Below are 23,379 nucleotides of genomic sequence, written 5' to 3'. Positions count from 1 at the left end.
ATAGCTCATATTAGAGATAGAGCTTTGCTCATTCACTTGGTTACTTCTCCATTGGAGTCCACGGCCTCTTCGGAGAAGATCCCCTAAGTGGATTCAAGACCCCTCACGGGAAGACCCCCTCAAGGCCTCCTCATGGAGATGAACTAGTTACCTCTTGTATCATCATTTATTGGACTTGGATCTTGTATATCCTTGTGTTTCGAGGATCTAGCATATGTATGACCGAATCTTGTTTGTTTGACTGATTCTCTCGTGTTTTCCCCTCATGTTCTTCATGTTCATCGCGGGATCTGCTCCTTTCATGAAAGATCGGGCATCTAGGGTTCCACCCTACATCATCTTGTTACCATGAGCCACGTTGATCATGATTTCGGAGCCTCCCCTCTTTGTTTTCTAGCCTTGTTTTGTTGATTTTGTCCCAAATTCAAAAATTTCACACAAAAATAGCCCCCCAATTTTTCTGTGATTTGTTGGTGTGATGAAGTTTTGTTGGATTTGATCCATGGATTTCGTGTGTAGCAGGTAGATCCAGTATTCCCCCATATTTTCCCCAATTTCCATCCACAAAATCTCTCGAATTTTGCCCCAGAATTTCGAATTCCCCACGAGTTCATCAAGTTCATCCACGGATCCCGAGCCCGGACATCCGACCCGACCCCCGGACATCCAGCCATCACGCCCGGACATCCGGCCCCTGACAACATCACTTCCATCCACCGCCCCGTTTCCCACCTAAATTTTGGCAGAGTTTACTCCGGTGCCCACGTACACTTCTACATACCACTTTCACTTCTGCATAGCACCACCGCTTTCCGCAAAAACCACCATCACTTAACCGCTACCAATTCCGACAATTTTGCCACATTTTGCTTTGAGAATTTGAGTTGCAGTTTCCGTTTCTTAACCTGTTTCGTCTACTTAGGGATGGTTCAACATCAACATCACCGGCGCTCGTCTTCACCACAGATTCATAATCGACAACAACCGCTCAACAATTTGGACACCCTCAACCGTAAGGAAGGACGGTAATCTCGACGACATCTTGGTCTACTCCTTGCCATTACTTTGATAACCACCATAGCCCAATTTTACGTATCTTACCTATAACGCCACGGACACACCCGCCGGTGGTCGTTACTCCTGGTGGGATCTAGACTAGCCCCATAGATCAATACTAGTCTTTTCACTACTATGGAAAACCCTAGCAGCAACGCGGGTTTTAGGTATAGCAGTAGCGCGGGGTACCGCGCTACTGATATGGTGCTACAGCTAACCTGTAGCAGCAGCGTGTGTGCACCCGCGCTACTGCTATACAAGCGTAGCAGCAGCGAGTAGCAAGCAAGCGCGATACTGCTAATAGCTCTAGCGCACTTTATTAGGACGCGCTACTGCTAGTGGCACGCTGCTGCTAACTTTTCTCCACTTGCTACTGCTAATTTTATTAGTTTTTTTGCATATTTGTTTTGTATTTTAACAGGCTTTATACAAGAATCTTGAGCACATACAAATGTCATCATCATACACATACAAATGGCTGCGTGACCACAAATGTAATCATAGCATATACATACAAATAGTCTCATCATAATCATCTCGAAAATAGCTGCAAGTCTCGAATATTTGCAACTACAACGTCATCCATCTAAACAATGGTATACGCAATAAGAGCTATCACTATGAGTGAGAGAGGAACTATGCAGCACATGAGGCGGTGGTTACGAGTCCTGTCTTGCGCTAGCGTGAACCTCAAGTAACTAGCTTCGGCTTCTTGTCTGGTTTTGAAGCCTTTATGGCTGCCGCCCAAGACCCTATTCACTTGCGCCTGACACTTAGGCCACTCGTTGTACACCCCCGGAACCTTCCCTTTGTACACGACATAGCACTGCCATCTCGCCATCAAGAAACTAGGTACCTGTTAGAGATGCAACTTCATCAAGAGGATGTACAATCATATGCAACAAAATATACTAGAGCAACACGAAAAAGAAAGGGTTAGCAACTAGATGCAACATACAGTACGCAAGCTAATTAATAACTAGAGGTATGCAGGTCATCGTACCCAAACTAACAAAGTAGCATTACGCAAGTTCGGCAGGGACCGTGGACATCACAAAGTTTCATCGCTACAGAAAGTATACAAGTTCAACCGACACATATCATCATCATCGGCATCGTAAATCACTAGAAGTTCCATCCTTCCATATCATCGAGGATGGACCCTAGCTTCTTGAATGGTGTGACGTCCTGATGTTGCATGCCTATGCGAGTTCGGACGTCAGCTCGCGATATAGGGCCGTGGTGGAACATCCCCTTCTCATCGACGATTTCTTTCATGATGATCGTTGCAATGTCCCTTTGGATGTGAAAGAAGTCATATCTAAGTTTATAATCCGCTTCTCCATGAGATTCTACCCACTTTCGGATATGATCATCGTGTCTGGTTGTCATATGAAGCTTTTGGTGATCTGTGTTGAAATCAATCATGAGATGGAGGATGTAGAATCCATCTTTCTTGCTTGGTTTTGGGACATGGATGCAGCAGAAGTTAGTTTTATGCGCGAAACCCATCTTCTTGCTCCTTTGTTTCCTGATTTGCACATGGCCACCTCTAATGCTGAAGCCTTGGAGAGCATCATCTAGAATATTCATTATGTGGGTATAGTCCTTCTTCTCGTAGTCTCTGGAAGGGTCGAAATACACGGCGTGGGAGACTCGCGGGTAAAGAACGATAAGGACGGCTCACCCATTGCTGCAGGGAAAAGACACCTTGAACTATTCTCCATATGAGCGAGAAGGAATTATTGAAATGTACGAGAGGGTTGTCCAGAACTGACTTACTTTGGATGATAAGGCAGGAGGACAATTTCCTGGTCCATAGTCTGTAAAATAAAATATTGCGGCCGCTGGCCCAAAGGGAATCCCTTAAGTTCTATCAAGGCCCGGTTGAGAGGGGTGTCCCACTTGGGCCTCATCGGTGCCAGCGCCGGCTGTGTCGATGTTGCCCTCGGTACCATCATCGAGGCCGACCTGCAAACCTTGACTTTGCAACAATATCATCTTAGCAGTCAAATAGTCGAGGTACTCTTGTTCACCCTCATAATCTATCTCGTCTGCATCTTGGTCAGAAGGCCAAGTTTCTTCGTTCTTCGACATGTTTCGTATGATTAAGTCTCCTCGTTTAATTGTAAAACTATGAAAAAAATGAGAAATGGCATAAAAAGAAATCTATCTAGCACAAATCATGCCAAAATTCACGGAAAATGTCGGCATGACCTTTGCTAAAAATGGACATATCGAGGGCCTGAAATTCACCGGAATGGAAATGAATCAACATTCTGGCATAACATAGGCCACTCAGATCATTTACCCTGCACATAATCATCATGTCCAAATTCCAAATATGACATGTCCAAAACATCACATGTCCACATATCACATCTGCCCTAACTAAATATATAACCTAATTAACCATCTACCCTAACTAAAACCTAAGTAAATTAACCAAAAAAACCTAGCTACCAGAGAGAGGAGGAGCGGTGGGGGGCTTATAGAGGGTGCAGGCCCGACAATGGCCGAGGTTGGGAGGGGTCGGGGTCAAGCGCCGGGGTCGGGGTCAGGGTCGGTCGGGGTCGGGGTCGGGGGCCGGAGCCGGTGTCGGGGTCGGTCGGGGGCGAGCGCAGAGGCACGGCGAGGGCAGGGCTCCGGCGGCGCGACGGGGAGGAGAGCGTGGGGATTTGTGGGAAAAGAGGCGGGATGAAGGGAGGAGCGGGGATTTTGGGGGTTAAGTGGGCATAGCAGTAGCGCGTTTAGGCAAAACGCGCTATAGCTACTTCAGGTAGCTATAGCACTTTCGTGTAAAAATTGCTACTGCTATCTTGACTAGCTGTAGTTCTTTTCTCACAAAAGCGCTGCTGCTATAACCAGTACCTATATATAACAGTTTTCCTATTTGTTTCCTTCTATTTTATTTTCCTTTACTTTCTCTCACTTTTTTTCCGATAGCAGTGAACGAAGGGAAGGCGATATATATTGCATCATTTGACGATTAAATATGTATACAAAATAGGAACATATATATTACATCATTCGACCCATGCATAATAATGGCTAGGTGTGTATACAAAATAGGAACATATATATTACGTCATTTGACCGATAACATACGGTTCCTCAGCGTTGACGTTTTCATTTTTGAGTCAGCTTCTTTCCCTTCTTGTTCCTTGAAGAATAATTGAGCCCCTCGTTGTGACTTTGCCTTTTCCATGGAGTATGATTTTTCTTAGGTAATGTAGTACCGATTCTTCTTTTGACGTATACTTCATCATCATCGTCATCTTCCCTCATTGGATTGTCGTACTGATCGTAGTCTTCCTCGTTGGCAACTCCATCCATCCAATGATGTTCCTTTTGCCTCTCCTCATGACAACACAGCTGGGATTGCGCGGGTCGGTTATGAAGAACCATTGTGTCACGTGCTTAGCGTGTACCCATGGCTTGTTTTTTGCGATAGCGTTCACAGTTGTTTCGGCCCTTGAATAAGCATGCTCATGTGAATGTACTTCGATTTCATGCACAACCAGGGGGAGGTTGTACATCCATAAAACACGGGCCATGTGCTATGGTTGGTGTTCTGGTTGCCAAACGGATTCATGCCATCGGTACACGCGCCGAGCACGATGTTCCTTGCATCACATTCAAAATACCGACAGAAGTTGTTCAACGCTCTCCACTAGCTTCCATCCTTGACATGTCTTAGCTTCGGATCATCTCCATCGTCGGGCTTCTTCCTCTCCGCGTGCTAGCACATTAGCTTTGCTTCCTTCGGATCGACAAAATACCGCTGGAGACGGGGAGTGATCGGTAAGTACCATACAACTTTATGCAGACATTTCTTCCCATCCTTCTTATATTGAGAAGCATTGGACACCGGACAACTTGTTTTTTCCACGTGCTCCTTCTGATAAATTATGCAATCATTGATGCATACATGGTATCTAACATGCGGCAGATCAAGAGGGCACACGATCTTCTTGGGCTCATCAACACGAGTAGGACATAGATTCCCCGCGGGAAGAACATCCTTTAGGTACTTGAGATGCTCATCGAGGCTAGTGTTGGTCCATTTGTTTTTAGACTTCGTCTTCAGGAGCTGGAGCATGAAACTCAAGCAGGTCACCTCAGGATTGCAACCATCATACAATGGGGTGTTCGAGTCTACCACCAGTTGCTCCAGCTTAGCCTCCTCTCTAGAAGGAGTTCTCTCAGTACTCGTCTCCTTGCGAAGCAGTGCTTGAACATGAGGTTCCCACACGATTGAACTTAGTACCGATGAACTCTGCTGCGTGGGGTCCACGTTCTCTCCGCCGCCATGTCCGGCCCCTTCTCATCCGCCATGTCTGGCTCCTTCTCCGCTGCCATGTCTGGCCTCTTCTCCGCTGCCATTATCGATCATCTCTTCGTCTTGCCCCGTGTCGTCATTGCCTGCCCCGTCGGCGTCCTCAACATCGTCATCCTCATCTTCAATTATCCATCGAGTATAGCCATCCATGAAACCAGTCATGAGCAAGTGTGCTTTGACACGACCATCGTCATAGGGGTCGAGCCAAACTATTCCTTTGCATTATCGACACGGACATAAAACCTCTGTCTGGTTATTTTCTTTCATGTCTTGCACCGCCGACCGCAACCACCTGTCCACCATCGTTCCACTGACCATCATGAACATCTGCATGGTAATAATAAACAAATTGATTATAAAAATGCATGCATGCATCAAAGTCATACAAAAATTCGGCACGACCTTCCCTAAAAATAGGACATATAGATCTAGAGTTTGCCCAGAATTCGCCGAAACGGAAATAAATCGACATTTCGGCAAAACATAGGCAACTCAAAAGCACAATTTGGCGTCAACTCAAGCCACACACACAATTTCCATCATATTTCCCAATTATCATATCACGCACACATACACATATTTCCATTTTGCAAAAGCATGAAATTGTAATCACCTTTATCTAGAGATTGAGCACACGGTGGAGATGATGATGTAGGGAGATCAAAGTGCACAAAGCTCTTCTTGACAAAGATAGATCTAGTTAGGGGGCAAATAGGTCACTTAACTAAATGCTACATCTACCTAGCTAGCTAATTTGGGAGGAGACAACTTCAACTAGTGGAGGGGGAAGGAAAAAGAGAAAGGAGATGCATTAATGGAGGTGGTGCGTAGTTAGCTAGGAGTAATGAAGAGAGAGAAAGGTAGGTAGAAGAGGGAGAGTAATGGGAAAGAAGTATTGAGGAAGAAGAAGAGTGAGAGAGGGAGGATGGGAGGTAGGGGAAAGGGAGGATGGGGGAGGGGAGGATGGGTGGGTGGAAAAAGGTGGTGGGGTCCTGCAACTTAGCAGTAGCGCAGGAGCGAAAACACGCTACTACTAATAGCATAGCAGCAGCGCGTGTTTCTCGCCCGTGCTACTACTAAACGGGGCCAACCATGTGGACAATTTCAAAATTAGTAGCAGCGACCTGAGCAAAAAGCGCGCTACTGCTATTTCTATAGCAGTAGCGCACCCCGCGACTCCGCGCTGCTGCTAAACTTAGGGTGTTGGTTACTGTCGGTGAATTTTTGTAGCAGCGCGGTTTAGCCCCCAAGCGCTACTGCTAAATGCGCATCAGTAGCGCGTTTCCCTTGACCGTGCTACTGCTAATTAGCAGTAGCGCTTCTTTTTGTGCCGCGTTGCTGCTAATATTCTGTGTATAAGGTTTTCCCTAGTAGTGTTTCTGCACACTTTGTCCTCACTCGTGCGCACACGGGAGCAACTTCCCAGTCGGTCATCCATCCTGAAATTACTCCAAGCTGAGCACGCTTAACTTTGGAGTTCTGTCCGAATGGGCTTCCGGAAAAGAAGGAATTCCTTATTGATATGAGTAATCTACCATCCATAATAAGCCAGGCTATCACATACACCTCCACTCAGAGAAACCGACGTCCTCGTGGGGCCACAAGAACGTTCCCTCTTGGCACATACGTCTGTGCATCCAGTCCGGCACATGTGCCATGCCATGTGCCAAGATGGGTCACAAACGTCATGCACAACAAGACCACGCACCTGTCCGCAAACATCCGTGTAACCACAAGGGTCGGCTATGATACCAACTTGTAACGCCCCGGACACACCCTTCGGTGGTCGTTACTCCTGGAGGGATCTAGACTGGCCCCACGGATCAATACTAGTCTTTTCTACGCACTTTGTCCTCACTCGTGCGCACCCGGGAGCAACTTCCCGGTCGGTCACCCATCCTGAAATTACTCCAAGCAGAGCACGCCTAACTTTGGAGTTCTGTCCGAATGGGCTTCCGGAAAAGAAGGAATTCCTTATTGACATGAGTAGTCTATCATCCCTAATAAGCCAGGTTATCACATTACCTATCGAGACTAGCCTTTGAGTATTGCCGACAACATCACTTGTGCAAATTAGTGGTCATACTTCCCATTGCATACTTTCCATATCATCTTGGTACATATCTTGGTATCATCTTTTGTGTCACAAAGTTGTCATCAGATACACAATTTCTATCTTGGTTCGTGAAGTTTTGCATGAGAAAGAGCTCAAAAGAGAAAGAGCCAAACAAGCTTTTATGTTAAAGGGAAAGATAAGCAAAGAGCTTTTAAGCAAGAACCATAGCATCATACTACATTTATATTGTCATACTCGATCATCTTGGATCATATCATCGGAATACCATATATAGAGCATACTTGGGATAGAAGTCGTTGCATTTTTGCTTAGTAGGTTGTGCACAAGTTTTCGTATCCGCCTATTGTGCAATCATGCTAGCGTATCTCTAGTGTTGTGTAACAAGAGCATTTTCTGTGGATTCCACATTTTGGCTCATTCCTTGGTTGCACGACCCCATTTATCTATCTGTGTGTGTGTTTCCGTGTACGATATCTTGCTATTGGTCTACTTGTTGCATTTGCAAATTTGTGAATCTTTTCCAACATTATTGAAGCTCACTAACAATTGCATCAAAAAAATGTCCACCATCCTAACCGAGCTCCACCATAAGATTTTACTTGTGTAGGTGTGAGAAACCGACAAGAATTGGTACCTATTGTGTTATTTCCTTGTTACACATTTGAGTGATCATTGACCCATCTTCAACTTCGGTCAAGGTACATTTGGCATAAGTTCTTCTGTTTCTCCCACTCACATATTTGCTTGGAATGATGGATAGGCCAAGTTCTTCTGCCAACCCACTCTTCATTGAGCAAGATGACGACATGACTTCCTATGTCACCAAGAGCCACCTCTTCTGTGCACAAAGAGCTTTGCACCAAGAAGAACAAGCTTTGGGAGATAGCATCGACAACCTCGCCACCGACTTACGACAATCCGAGCAACGTACAAGAGACTACTTCGACACATCCATGGCATCTCTCAAGGAGGATATTCGAACCAGCATGATGGTTAACCGCTCTCCTACCTCGGTGTCCTACTCAAGACGGAGCCGCTCGAGTCGACACTCCGACGGCACCATCTCCGGCTCAAGTACACCAACATCGAACACTCTTCGTCGAGCCACGTGCCACGAATGTCAAGCAAATCGCAATCCTCTTCATGACACCGATTCTCAAGAACATTGACATTGCCAAAACCAAGCTACCTTGGCGCAAGCAGAAGAACGGCAACACCTACGCCGACAAGAGGAAGAGCGGGCGCACCAACATCTAGAGGAGCAAGACGCTGAGGCGCTCCGACAATAACAACAACGGCGTGAAGTACAAGCACTTGAGGCCCAATGTGCCCTTCATGACACAAGTTGCGCCATCGCCGACCGCAACGGTCGAACGCATGAGCAACAAGAAGCGCTTCACGAAGTAGTTCAAGAGAGGAACTATCAAGCTCGAGTGCATCTTCAAGTTCCGCATGCTCCTCAACAAGAACCACAAGTTCACCAAGAGCAACATGAGGTTGAAAACCCTCCACGCCAAGAGCACAATGAGGTTGACAATCCTCCACGATAAGGGCATCATCCACGTCATCATCCCCGACCCCAACACAATGAAGAGCAACGCTACGGCAAGCTAAAGTTCACCATGCCCAAGTTTTTCAAAAGAAATGATCCCGAAGAGTACCTTTCCTGGGCATTGAAGGTTGAAAAAAATCTTCCGCTTGCACAACTATGAGGAAGAGAAGAAGATCGCTATGGCATACCTTGAGTTCCAAGATTACGTCCTCATTTGGTGGGAACAAGTCATTGAGCGTCGAGAGGCAAGAGGTGAACTACCCATCACAACTTTGGCGCAAATGAAGGATGTCATGAGAGCACGTTTCGTGCCGACCTACTACAACCGCGACCTCTTCAAGAAACTCCAACTCCTCAAGCAAGGAACAAAGAGCGTTGAAGAGTACTACAAGGAAATGGAGATTGCCATGATAAGAGCCAATGTCACAGAAGATGATGAGCAAACTATGGCACGTTTCTTGAGTGGACTCAATCATCCTATCAAGAAGATCGCCGACTTCCAACCATACTCAAACCTCATCGAGCTAGTGCATCAAGCTACCAAAGCGGGACGTTAGGTGCAAGATGACTTCAAGTATGCAAAGTTCTCATCCAAGTCCTATGGTTTCTCCAACACCCAAGATTCAACGACTCCAACACCTTCTACCTCAATGAAGCCTTCTACAAGCAACGGCGACAAGTCAAGCTACAAGAAAACTTTGACAACCTCAAGTCATGCTCCTAATACAAGCTACTTCAAGCTGTGAGCTTCATCGTCCTCTACTCCAACCGATGAGACCATCAAGACAAGTTCATTCAAGTGCTTCACATGCGGCGGTCGAGGCCACAAGTCCTTCGAGTGTACTAATAAACACGCCATGATCTTCAATGACGATGGTACATATGACTCCATGAGTGAAGGAGAAATGGAAGCCCTTGAGACTGTGGCCATGCACCGGCAAGTGAACGAGGATGAAGATGATCAAGTATTTTGTGATGAAGATTCGAGCCCCGCTCTTGTTGTCTCCAAGGTCTTGACACTTCAACATCAACAAGACGAAGACCAAAATGCCATATCTTCCATACCAAGGCCCGCACCAATGGAAGGTCCATGAAGGTCATCATCGATGGAGGGAGTTGCCCTAACTTAGCAAGTGAAGAACTATGCTCCAAGCTCCAATTGGTCAAGATGAAGCACCTGCACCCCTACAAGGTTCAATGGCTAAGCGACTCCGGCACTATCCAAGTTGAGCATATGGTACAAGTTTCCTTCAAGATTAGAGCTTATGAAGACACATTGGAGTGTGATGTCATTCCGATGTCCGTTTGCCACCTCCTTCTTGGACAGCCATGGAAATTTGACCGAGGCATCATCCACAACGGGCGTACAAACCACTACAGCTTCAAGATGAAAGGAAAGGAGTACGTACTACGACCTATGTCTCCAAGCCAAGTGATCACCGACAAGCAAGCCACCCATCATGGAGAGAATAGTGGGAAAGCAAACCACCCAAAAGAGAGTGAGCGCCACAAGCCCAAATTGAGTGACTCCATGATGAGCGACAAGAAAAATCTACTCCTATTTGCCACCAAAAGTGAGATGAGAGAAGTGTGTGAGAACCCATCAAGTTTCATGCACTATGTCCTTTTGTGCAAGGACGAGGCACCAAAAGCTAACACCTCTCACAATCTACCTTTAGTGTTATCTTCTCTATTGCAGCAATTCCAAGACATTTTCCCTGATGAACTACCTCCGGGTTTACCTCCACTACAATGCAACGAACACCGAATCGACCTCATTTCCGGAGCACCCCTTCCTAACAAGGCTCCCTACCGCATCAACCCCGAGGAAACTAAGGAGATCCAACGACAAGTACAACAACTCATCGACAATGGCCATCGATGAGAAAGTTTAAGCACTTGTGCCGTCTCGGTAATCCTTGTTCCCAAGAAAGATGGTACATATTGCATGTGTTCTCATTGTCGTCCTATCAATGCTATTATCGTGTGTTATCATTACCCCATACCACACCTAGATGATATGCTAGATGAACTTAGCGGAGCCACAATTTTCTCTAAAATTGATCTTAAAAGTGGCTACTATCAAATATGCATCCAAGAAGGTGATGAATGGAAAACCGCATTTAAGACCAAATTTGGCTTATATGAATGGCTTGTTATGCCAATGGGTTTATTCGAAGCACTGGGTACTTTCATGTGAGTCATGCATTTTGTTCTTTGACCCTATATTGGTGTATTTGTTATGGTCTATTTTGACGATATTCTTGTGTTTAGCAAATCTCTCAAAGATCATGTGACCAAACTTATAACCGTGTTGCAAACCCTTATGAAAGAGCACCTTTATGCTAATATGGACAAATGCCTTTTTGGTGTTGATAAGCTTATTTTCTTGGGTTTTGTTGTGTCTTCTAAGGGTGTTCATTTTGATGAATCTAAGATCAATGCTATTATAACTTGGCCCCAACCAACCAACTTGCAACAAGTGTGTAGCTTCCTTGGTTTAGCCGTTTTCTACCATAGATTTGTTAAGGATTTTAGCACCATTGCATCTCCTTTACATGATTTGAGTAAGAAGAATGCACCCTTTTTTGGGGGATCATCTAAAGATAGCGCATTTAATGAGCTTAAGAATTTTCTTACTCATGCTCCCGTGCTTGCATTACCCAACTTTGACAAACCCTTTGAAATTCATTGCGAGGCTGGTGGTAATGGCATAGGAGGTGTGTTAATGCAAGAGAGGCGCCCCATAGCTTACTTTAGTGAAAAACTTTCCAGAGTGCAACTCAATTACCGAATCTATGACAAAGAGCTATATGCTTTAGTGTGAGTTTTGCATGAATGGGAACACTATCTTTGCCCTCATGAATTTATCATCCATACCGACCATGAAACGCTTAAATACCTTAAGGGTCAAACTAAGTTGAACAAGCGTCATGCTAAATGGAGTGAGTTCATTGAGTCATTTCTTTATGTCATCAAATACATCAAAGGTAAGGAAAATGTTGTGGCGTGGTGAGTAGAATTATCAGAAATTGTGAGTGCGAAGATGTATGCGTCAAACATTTGGATTATTTCCCACATATGCATGCTTGTCACCAAACATGAATTGAATGTCATTGGCTTTGAGCACATAAAAGACTTGTATGCGCATGATCCTACTTTTGCTACTCCTTATGCAAAATGTTTGACGCATACATCTTGGGAACGCTATTACATCAAAGATGATTATCTTATGAGAGCTAACAAACTATGCATTCCCAAGTATTTTCTTCATTTGTTACATTTGCAAGAATCTCATGGAGGACTAACGGGACACTTTGGACATGACAAGACATTTTGCTATGCTCTCCAAGAACTATTTTTGGCCCAAGATGTTCTGTGATGTCTCACGTTTCACCAACTGATGCTCTACATGTTGCAAAGCTAAGTCTAAAGCTCAATCTCATGGACTTTATATGCCACTTCCAATTCCATATCACCCATGGGAAGATATTAGTATGGATTTTGTGCTCGGTTTGCCTAGAACTAGAAATGGCAAAGATTCCATGTTTGCTGTTGTGGACCGATTCTCTGAAATGGCGCATTTCATTCCATGCAACAAGATAGACGATGCTTCATATGTTGCCAATCTCTTTTGTAGGGAAATGGTGCTCCTACATGGAGTCCCAAAGATGATTATCTTGGACCGCGGCGTCAAGTTCTTGAGTTACTTTTCGAAGACCTTATGCGCCAAGCTCGGAATCAAGCTCTTGTTCTCTTCGGCATACCATCCACAAACCGATGGCCAAACGGAGGTCACGAAACAGACACTCTCCACTCTACTACGCGTGTTAATCAAGAAGAACATCAAGGAGTGGGAGGAGTGCCTACCCATCGCCGAGTAAGCCTACAACCGCACAAGACATTCAACTACCAGCAAGTCCCCCTTCAAGGTCGTCCACGGTTTCGACCCATTGTCCCCATTGGACATTCTCCCTCTACCACTACAAGAGCTCACCAACATGGACGTGAGTTCCCGAGTCAACTACCTCAAGAAGATGCATGAAGATACAAGGCACACCATCGAGCGCCAAGTACAACGACTCGCGACCAAGGTCAACTTCAACAAGCGACCCATGGTATTCAACATTGGAGATCTTGTGTGGCTACACCTTCGCAAGGACCGTGATGTAGGGTAGAATCCTAGATGGCCGATCTTTCACGAAATGGAGGGGATCCTACGGAGAACACAAAGAGCACGAGGAGAAAAACACGAGAGAAATCACTCAACCAACAAGATTCGGTCACACATATGCTAGATCCTCCAAACACAAAAGGGATCCACAATCCACAATCAACAAGGGACGATACAAGTAGCACATTCTTCTCTGTGAGGGGGTCTTGAAGGTCTTCCCATTAGGGGCCTTGAATCCAAGATGGGTCTTCTCCGAAGAGGTGACGGTCTCTCTCGATGGAGTAGATCTGGATGGATGAGCTAGGCTCTATCTCACATATGAGCTATCACAACGCTGACCTAACTAGGAGGAGGAGGAGGTCTATTTATATTCTTAGTGCAAATGGGGGCGAAATGAAGGGGTACATGGGCCTCGGGCCCGAAACTGTGCGCAGAAAAGTGCCGGACGTCCGGTGGGTTCCGGTCATCCGGTGGCTCGCGGGCGTCCGGACGTCCAAAAGTCGCCGGGCTTCTGTCATTTCGGCTCGGTTGAAGTGGCACCGAATTTTCGGAGACGGCCAGTCTTCCGGTCGTCGGTCGTCCAGTCACTTCGGACTTCAGCTGATTTCATTTTGTTGGGGACCATCGGATTTCCGGTGGAGCCCGGACATCCGGTCGCTGGGAGTTGTCGGTCGTCCGATCCTGGACGAACTTCCGGCTGCTGTAGTGTTCACTAGCCTAGCTTCTTCTGGCTGGCGTGGCCTTTAGGGACCGGACGTCCGGTCTGGAGCGGTCGTCCGGTGGCTGTAGCTCTTTTTGCACCTCTTCTTCTTGTCTCTCATACTTGGTGTCCTCGTTGTCTTGTCCGTTGGATGTAGCTGCTCCGTGGCCTTCCTCCAAGTACCTGATCACACATAGTGTCTCTGCTTGAGGTAGTAGCCATGTCGCATGTGTAGAAAGTAGTAGTTCATATAGGAGCGAGTTCACCTTATCTCCGATAGCCTTTGCCCGAGATCTTGTCATTGGTCCAAGTTGTGTCATGGGATATGTCGATACGTCCATGGGGATGACCGTGGGATGCTCCGCATCATCTCCCCTCCTAGGGAAAGATCCGACCTCAGATCGAAATCTTGATCACCATGGTAGGGCGAGAGATCCTTGACGTTGAAGGTGTCGCTCATGTTGTACTTGTCGCGTGGGAGGTCGATCTTGTAAGTGTTGTTGTTGTAGCGTGATAGCACCTTGAAGGGTCCATCGGCTCATGGTAGAAGTTTGTACTTGCGTTCATTGGGGAAGCGGTCATTGCAAAGGTGTAGCCACACGAGATCACCAATGTTGAATATCATGGGTTACTTGTTGAAGTTGTGCTTGGTCGTGAGTCATTGTACTTGGCGCTCGATGGTGTGCCTTGTATCTTCATGCATCTTCTTGAGATAGTTCACTCGTGCACTCGCGTCCATGTTGATGCGCTCTTTAAGTGGTAGAGGAAGAATGTCCAATGGGGACAACAGGTTGAAACCGTAGACGACCTCGAAGGGGGACTTGTAGGTAGTCGAATGTCTTGCGCGGTTGTAGGTGTACTCAACAATGGGTAGGCACTCTTCCCACTCCTTGATGTTCTTCTTGATCAATACGCATAGTAGAGTGGAGAGCGTTCGGTTCTTCATCTCTGTTTGGCCGTCGGTTTGGGGATGGTATGCCGAAGAGAGCAAGAGTTTGATTCTGAGCTTGGCGCATACGGTCTTCCAAAAGTAACTCAAGAACTTGACGTCGTGGTCCGAGACAATCGTCTTTGGCACTCCATGTAGGCGCAAGATTTCCCTACAAAAAAGATTTGCAACATGTGAAGCATCGTCTATCTTGCTGCATGGTATGAAATGTGCCATTTTAGAGAATCGGTCCGCAACAACAAACACAGAATCCTTTCTATTTCTTGTTCTAGGTAAACCAAGCACAAAATCCATGCTAATATCCTCCCGTGGGTGATATGGAATTTGAAGGGGCATATAGAGGCCATGAGATTGATCTTTAGAATTAGCTTTGCGACATGTAGAACATTAGTTGGTGAAGCGTGAGACGTCGCGGAACATCTTGGGCCAAAAATAGTTCTTGGAGAGCGTTGCAAATGTCTTGTCGTGTCCAAAGTGTCCCATTAGTCCTCCTCCCTGAGATTCTTGCAAAAGTAACAAATGAAGAGAAGACTCGGGGATGCAATATTTGTTAGCTCTCATAAGATAATCATCTTTAATGTAATAGCATTCCCAAGACGTATGCGTCAAGCATTTAGCATAAGGAGTAGCAAAAGTAGTATCATGCGCATACAAGTCTTTTATGTGCTCAAAGCCTATGGCATTCAATTCAAGTTGGGTAACAAGAATGCATCTATGGGAAAGAGCATCCCCCACAACATTTTCCTTACCTTTAATATACTTGATGACAAAAGGAAACGACTCAATGAATTCACTCCATTTAGCATGACGATTGTTCAACTTAGTTTGACCCTTAAGATACTTAAGTGTTTTCATGATCGGTGTGAAGAATGAACTCATGAGGATGGAGATAATGCTCCCAAACATGCAAGACTCTCACTAAAGCAGATAGATCTTTGTCATAGATGGGATAATTGAGTTGCGCTCTGGAAAGTTTTTCACTAAAGAAAGCAATAGGGCGCTTCTCTTGCATTAACACACCTCCTATGCCATAACCGCTAGCATCGCAATGAATCTCAAATGGTTTATCAAAGTTGGGTAAAGCAAGCAAAGTAGCATGTGTAAGAAAATTCTTAAGCTCATTTAATGCGGTATCATGGGACGGTCCCCAAACAAATGGTGCATTTTTCTTACTCAAAGAATGCAAAGGTGAAGCAATGGTGCTAAAATCCTTAACGAATCTATGATAGAAACTGGCTAAACTAAGAAAACTATGTAGTTGTTGCAAGTTAGTTGGTTGGGGCCAAGCTTTAATAGCATTGATCTTAGATTCATCTACATGCACACCCTAAGAATACACCACGAAACCCAAGAAAACAAGCTTATCAACACTGAAAAGGCATTTGTCCATATTAGCATAAAGGCGCTCTTTTCGAAGAGTTTGCAACACGGTTCTAAGATGGGTTGCATGATCTTTGAGGGATTTGCTAAAGAGAAGAATATCATCAAAGTACACCACAACAAATACACCAATATAGGGTCGAAGAACAAAATGCATGGCTCGCATGAAAGTACCGGGTGCTTCGGATAAACCCATTGGCATAACAAGCTATTCATATAAGCCAAATTTGGTCTTAAATGTGGTTTTCCTTTCATCACCTTCTTGGATGCGTATTTGATAGTAGCCACTCTTAAGTTCAATCTTAGGGAAAATGGTGGCTCCGCTAAGCTCATCTAGCATATCATCTAGGCGTGGAATGGGGTAACGATAATGCATAGTAATAGCATTCATAGGAAGACAATCGGAACACATGCGATATGTACCATCTTTCTTGGAAACAAGGATTACCGGTACGGCACAAGGGCTCAAGCTTTCTCATACATGGCCGTTGTCTATGAGTTGTTGTACTTGCCGTTGGATCTCCTTAGTTTCCTCGGGGTTGACGCGGTAGGGAGCCTTGTTAGGAAGGGGTGCTCTGGGAATGAGGTCAATTCAGTGTTCGTTGCCTTGTAGTGGAGGTAAACTCGGAGGTAGCTCATCGGGGAAAATGTCTTGGAATTCTTGCAATAGAGAAGATAACACTAAAGGTAGATTGTAAGAGGTGTTATGTTTTGGTGCCTCGTCCTTGCGCAAAAGGACATAGTGCATGACACTTGATGGGTTCTTGCACACTTCTCTCATCTCACTTTTGGTAGCAAATAGGACTAGGTTTTTCTTGTTGCTCATCGTGGAGGCACTCAATTTGGTCTTGTGGCTCTCACTCTCTCTTTGGTGGTTTGCTCTCTCACTATTTTCTCCACGATGGGTGGCTTGCTTGTCGACGATCACTTCGTTTGGAGACATTGGTCGTAACACATATTCCTTTCCTTTCATCTTGAAGCTATAGTGATTCATTGGCCAGTTGTGGATGACACCTCGGTCAAATTGCCATGATCTTCCAGGAAGTAGGTGGGAAACGGACATTGGAACGACATCACACTCCAAAGTGTCTTCGTAAGCTCCGATCTTGAAGGAAACTTGTACCATATGCTCGACTTGGATAGTGCCGGAGTCGCTTAGCCATTGAACTTTGTAGGGATGTGGGTGCATCATCTTGAGAAATTGGAGTTTGGAGCAAAGTTCTTCACTTGCCAAGTTATGACAACTCGCTCCATCGATGGTGACCTTGACAGACCTTCCATTGATGCTGGCCTTGGTATGGAAGATATGTCATCTTTGGTCATATTCTTGTTAATGTTAAAGTGTCAAGACCTTGGATACAACAAGAGCTGAGCTCAGATCTTCGGCACAAAAGACTTGATCATCTTCATCCTTGTTCACTTCCCGGTGCATGGCCACTTGCTCAAGTGTTTCCATTTATCCTTCACTCATGGAGTCGTATGTACCATCATCGTTAAAGATCATGGTGTGTTTGTTGGTACACTCGAAGGACTTGTGGCCTCGGCCCCCGCATGTGAAGCATTGGAAGGAACTTGTCTTGATGCTCTCATCGGTTGGGGTAGAGGATGATGAAGCTCTCGGCTTGAAGTTGCTTGTTGTCGGAGGACGACTTGAGGTTGTCGAAGTTTTCTTGTAATTAGACTTGTCGTTGTTGCTTGTAGAAGTCTTCGTTGAGGTAGAAGGTGTTGGAGTCGTTGAAGCTTGGGTGCTGTAGAAACCATAGGACTTGGATGAGAACTTGGCATACTTGAAGTCATCTTGCACTTGACGTTCCGCCTTGGTAGCTTGGTGCACTAGCTCGATGAGGTTCAAGTATGGTTGGAAGTCGACGATCTTCTTGATAGGATGATTGAGTCTGTTCAAGAAACGTGCCATAGTTTGCTCATCATCTTCCGTGACATTGGCTCGTATCATGGCAATCTCCATTTCCTTGTAGTACTCTTCAACGCTCTTGGTTCCTTGTTTGAGAAGTTGGAGTTTCTTGAAGAGGTCGCAGTTGTAGTAGGTTGGCATGAAACGTGCTCTCATGACATCCTTCATTTGTGCCCAAGTTGTGATGGGTGGTTCACCTCTTGCCTCCCGGCGCTCAAGTCAATTCCCACCAAATGAGGACGTAGTCTTGGAACTCAAGGGATGCCATCGTGATCTTCTTATCTTCCTCATAGTTGTGCAAGCGGAAGATTTTTTTCAACCTTCAATGCTCATGAAAGGTACTCTTCAGGGTCATTGCTTCCGGTGAACTTGGGCATGGTGAACTTTAGCTTGTCATAGCATTGCTCTTCATTGTGTTGGGGATGATGACGTCCTTGACGAGGAGGATTGTCTCCCTCAACTTGCTCTTGTCTTGGAGGATTTCCATTGTCTTCTTGCTCTAGGTGAACTTGAGGTTCTTGTGAAGCTTGTGGAGGAGCTTGAGGAACTTGACGATGCATGCGAGCTTGATATATTCTTTCTTGAACTTCCTCGCGAAGCACTTCTTGGTGCTCATGAGTTAGCCGATTGCCTGTGGCGACAACTTGACTTGAATCTCGAAGGACACGTTGCGCCTCAAGTGCTTGAGCTGCTCGTCGTTGTTGTTCTTGATGTTGTGTCACGGCATCTTGTGCATCTTGGTGTTGTCGCGCTCGCTCTTCCTCTTCTTGTTGGCGTTGGCTTTGGTGTTCTTGCGCAAAAGTAGCTTGGTTTTGACAATGTCGATGCTGTTGCGCTCGAAGTTGCTCTTGAGCATCGGTTCCATGTAGAGGATTGCGGTTTGCTCGATGGTCTTGGCGCGTGGCACATCAAAGAGTATTTGATGTTGGAGTACTTGAGCCTGAGATGGTGTCGTCAGAGTGTCTACTTGAGTGGCTCTGTCTTGAGTAGGACGCAGTGGTAGAAGAGCGGTTGACCAACAAAGCACTAATCTCATCCATTCTTGCATCATTCTCTTGTTTGTGTTCGTCGAGCTTGTTGTCGAAGTAGTCTCTTGTATGTTTCTCAGAGAGTCGCAAGTCGGTGGCAAGGTTGTTACTGTGTTCACTCATTACTTTGTTGCTCTTGATGCAGAGCTCGTTGTGCACCAAAGAGGTGGCTCTTTGTGACGTAGGAGGACATGTCGTCGTCTTGCCCGATGAAGAGTGGGTTGGTAGAAGTACTTGGCCTATCCGTCATTCCAAGCAAATAGCACAATTGGGCGAAAGAGAAGAACTTATACCAAATGTACCTTGGCCGATGTTGAAGATGTATCAATGATCATTCAAATGTGGAACAAGGAAATAGCACAATTGGTACCAATTCTTGTCGGTTTCTCACACCTACAAAAGTAAAAGCTTATAGTGGAGCTCGGTTAGGATGGTTGCACAAAATTTGATGCAATTGTTAGTGAGCCTCAATAATTTTGGAAAAGATTCGCAAATTTGCAAATGCAACAAGTAGACCAATAGCAAGATATGGTACACGAAAACACACACACGGAAAGATAAATGGGGTCGTGGAACCAAGGAATGAGCCAAAACATAGAATCCATGGAAAATGCTCTTGTTGCACAACACTAAAGAGACGCTAGCACGATTACACAATAGGCGGGTACGAAGACTTGTGCACTACCAACAAAGCAAAAATGCAACGACTTCTATCACAAGTATGCTCTATGTATGGTATTCTGATGATATGGTCCAAGATGATCGAGTATGATAATGTTAATGTAATATGATGCTATGGTCCTTGCTTAAAAGCTCTTTGCTTATCTTTCACTTTCACTTAAAAGCTTGTTTGGCTCTTTCTCTTTCGAACTCTTTCTCATGCAAAACTTCACGAAGCAAGATAGCAATTGTGTATGCGATGACAACTTTGTGACACAAAAGATGATGCCAAGATATGCACCACGATGATATGGTATGTATGCTATAGGAAGTATGATCACTAATGTGCACAAGTAACATTGCCAGCAATACTCAAAGGCTAGTCTCGGTGGGTAAGATACGCAAAATTGGGCTATGGTTGTTATCAATGTAATGGCAAGGAGTAGACCAAGATGTCATCGAGATTACCGTCCTTGCTTACGGTTGAGGGTGTCAAAATTGTTGAGCAGTTGTTGTCGATGATGAATCCGTGGAGAATATGAGCGGCGGTGATGTTGATGTCGAACCATCCCTAAGTAGCTAAAACACGTTAGGAAACGAAAACCGCAACTCAAATTCTCAAAGAAAAATGTGTCAAAATGATGTCGGAGTGTGAAACGAGTAAGGAATGGTGGGGCGGGAAATGATTTGTGGTTTTGGAGTGCGTATGCGGAAGTGCGAAAGGGATCGGAGTGCGTATGCGGAGGTGGAGGTGGAGAGGTGGTGGTGGTCGAACTGAACTTTTTCAGTTTCTTCAGGTAAGGTAGGACGTTTGGTGGATGTCCGACAACCGATGGTGTCACGGGATATCCACGACCACCTATGGGACCAGGAGTCCACATGCTGGTTTGGCAGGGGGGCGTCACATTGCGCAAAGAGTAGACCAGCGCATGACAGCACGACATAGAGCACACAAGCAATTTACCCATGTTCGGGCTGCCGCGAGGCGTAAGACCCAACTAATGCTATAGTGTATTGATGGTGGAATGGGGATGGTGGACCACAATACACTTGCCCAGTAGGGGTTGCCATAGAGCAGCAGAGACTATGCTCGTATAGGGGTGTGGGTTCGCCAACTTTCCAACCCCTCGTACGGGTGCCATGGGGCTCCTTTTATAGATGAATAGGTCACCACAATGGCAAAGAAGTCATTATCCAATGATATGATAGCGAACAGTGCTATCAAACCTAACTCTGCGGGCTGACAGGGTGCATTAAATGCACCGCTTAGTGTCACATCACTAGTTGCCCAGAAAGGCTTCCCGGGCTATCTTGCCAGCTCCACGCCTGTTCTCTTGACACGTCGCAGGACAAGTGTCATCTGTGGGTTTCTTTTGTAGGAAATGGGTGCCATGTGGCGAATGGCTGCCACTTAATTACCCTGCGGCTTGACGCCGCACTGATTGACGGCGTGGGTCATGCTTGAGTGGTTGGTTGGGTGGTTCTGCCCCCACGAGCCCCGGTAGACCCTGCCGGGGTGCCGGGGTTGCCTGCTTCTGGTGGTGGCCTCACCCCTTGTCGGGCTCGCCTGCCCGGCAAGGGAGGCCCTTCTCTTGCCGATATATTGCTCCTCTGGCTTGATCTTGGTCCCTCTGAGCTGTATGTGGGTTCTTCAAATCTCTTGGTCCCTCAATCTCTGACTTAAGCTGGTGCTTCAATCTTGTTCTTGTGCCTGTGCACAGTCTGGGCAACGGACCCAAGGTTTGTTGCACCGACAGAAGCCCCGGGCCTGCCCCAAACGCGCTGCTGAACGTCGTCGGGGTAGGGCCTAATAAGTGCATAGGCGGGGTTGCTGCTTCATTAGCCTTGATTTCGGGCCAGTTTCCGGTTTCCCCGCGCGTCGTGTAATGCCAATAGTGGTCGGGTCGCTCCAGTGATGGCCCATGAATGACTTTAATGCACGGGGTAGAAACTTCCAGTTTACTCTTCCCATAGCGTGCCCTTATCCTTGGCCATGTATGCAGCATGCATCGTGCGGGGTAGGTAACAGAGGCACCTAGAGTGGGAAAGCATCTTGGAGAGGGTCTGTCTGCCTTGAATTGGCGGAGGAGGGCGGTGGTCACCCGTTGGTGGAGCAGCTGCCCTTCCTCGCCCGATGATAGAGGCAAAGGTGTCCCGATGTTTCGATGAGATGGAGGCTATCGTTTTCTGTGGGAGTCGACCTTGACGATCCGACTACGAACGTGCGAGACGTCGCGCCTTAGCAATCGCTAAACCAACTTCCGAGGGGTTATTGACCACGCCGGAGCACGATCAACCTGACCACGAGGGCCTGTTTCCTGCGAGCAAACGAAGAACAAGCAAGAAACTGAGATTGCAATCTGGATATTGCGAATATAAGATGAAAGCTTTATTGATCAAGGTGGGGTTCTGTGACGTCTTGGTCTGGTCGTTGGACACAAACGAAGTACGCGAAGTTGCAGCTATGGCGAACTTTTAATCTAAACAAAACCCAAGTCTAAACGACGCCCTAAGGGCTGTATATATGGAGGAAGAGAGGGGAATTTCGTGGCCCTTGAGGGTGGGGTCCGAAACCAACCCTAACTCTTGTTTCCCCACACATACGGACTCTAAAAATAGCCTATACTTAAGTATTTCGAAATTACATGGGCCTGGCCCATTAATAAGGTGACGCAGCACCTAGAATAGCCTATGGACGAATATTATGAAGTGGCATCTTGTATATTTCGTCCAAGGCTTCATGCACTCCTTATGGCGGCTTCAAAGTCCTGAAATCATCACTTGTAACTCCGTTCTTGATCCCCTTGCGCATGCCATCAACTCCATTCGTGTTCTTGCTCCAATGTTCATCCTTCTCCAAGCTAGGACCTTCATTTGTAAGCAAAACAAATGTATCCAATTTAGGCAGCATCATAATCTCATGAACATTAGAATCATTACCAAGAAACGAAAGTACCTGGTAATTTAATTGGCGTGTGCGAGCTCTAGTAATTGGTCCAGTATATGTAACAGTAGGGGCTGTGGGTGTAACAATGGTATTGATGTCCTCATCATCCTCCCCTTCTTGAAATGAAGTCGTCCTCGACGGAAGCTCATCTTCCTCACCCAAATAAGGCTTCAAATCTGCAATGTTAAAAGTGGGACTAACCCCAAAATCTGCAGGTAGCTCAAGTTTATATGCATTATCATTTATTTTCTCTAAAACCTTAAAAGGACCATCAGCACGTGGCATTAGCTTTGATTTGCGCAGATTAGGAAATCTATCTTTACGCAAATGTAACCAAACAAGATCGCCAGGTGCAAACACAACATGTTTTCTACCCTTATCTCCAGCAAGTTTATATTTAGCATTCATACGCTCAATGTTTTCCTTAGTTAACTCATGCATTTTTAAAATCAATTCAGAACGTTCTTTAGCATCAAAATTAACCTTCTCCGAAGATGGAAGAGGCAACAAATCAATAGGTGCACGAGGTAGGAAACCATACACAATTTCAAAAGGGCACATCTTAGTAGTAGAATGCAATGAACGATTATAAGCAAATTCAA

The sequence above is a fragment of the Triticum urartu genome, chromosome 4A (assembly GCF_056163025.1).
Source record: "Triticum urartu cultivar PI428250 chromosome 4A, HENAU_Tu73, whole genome shotgun sequence".
NCBI classification, from domain to species: Eukaryota; Viridiplantae; Streptophyta; class Magnoliopsida; order Poales; family Poaceae; genus Triticum; species Triticum urartu.
The sequence above is the reverse complement of the archived record's forward strand: the minus strand, read 5'-3'. Positions refer to the sequence as shown.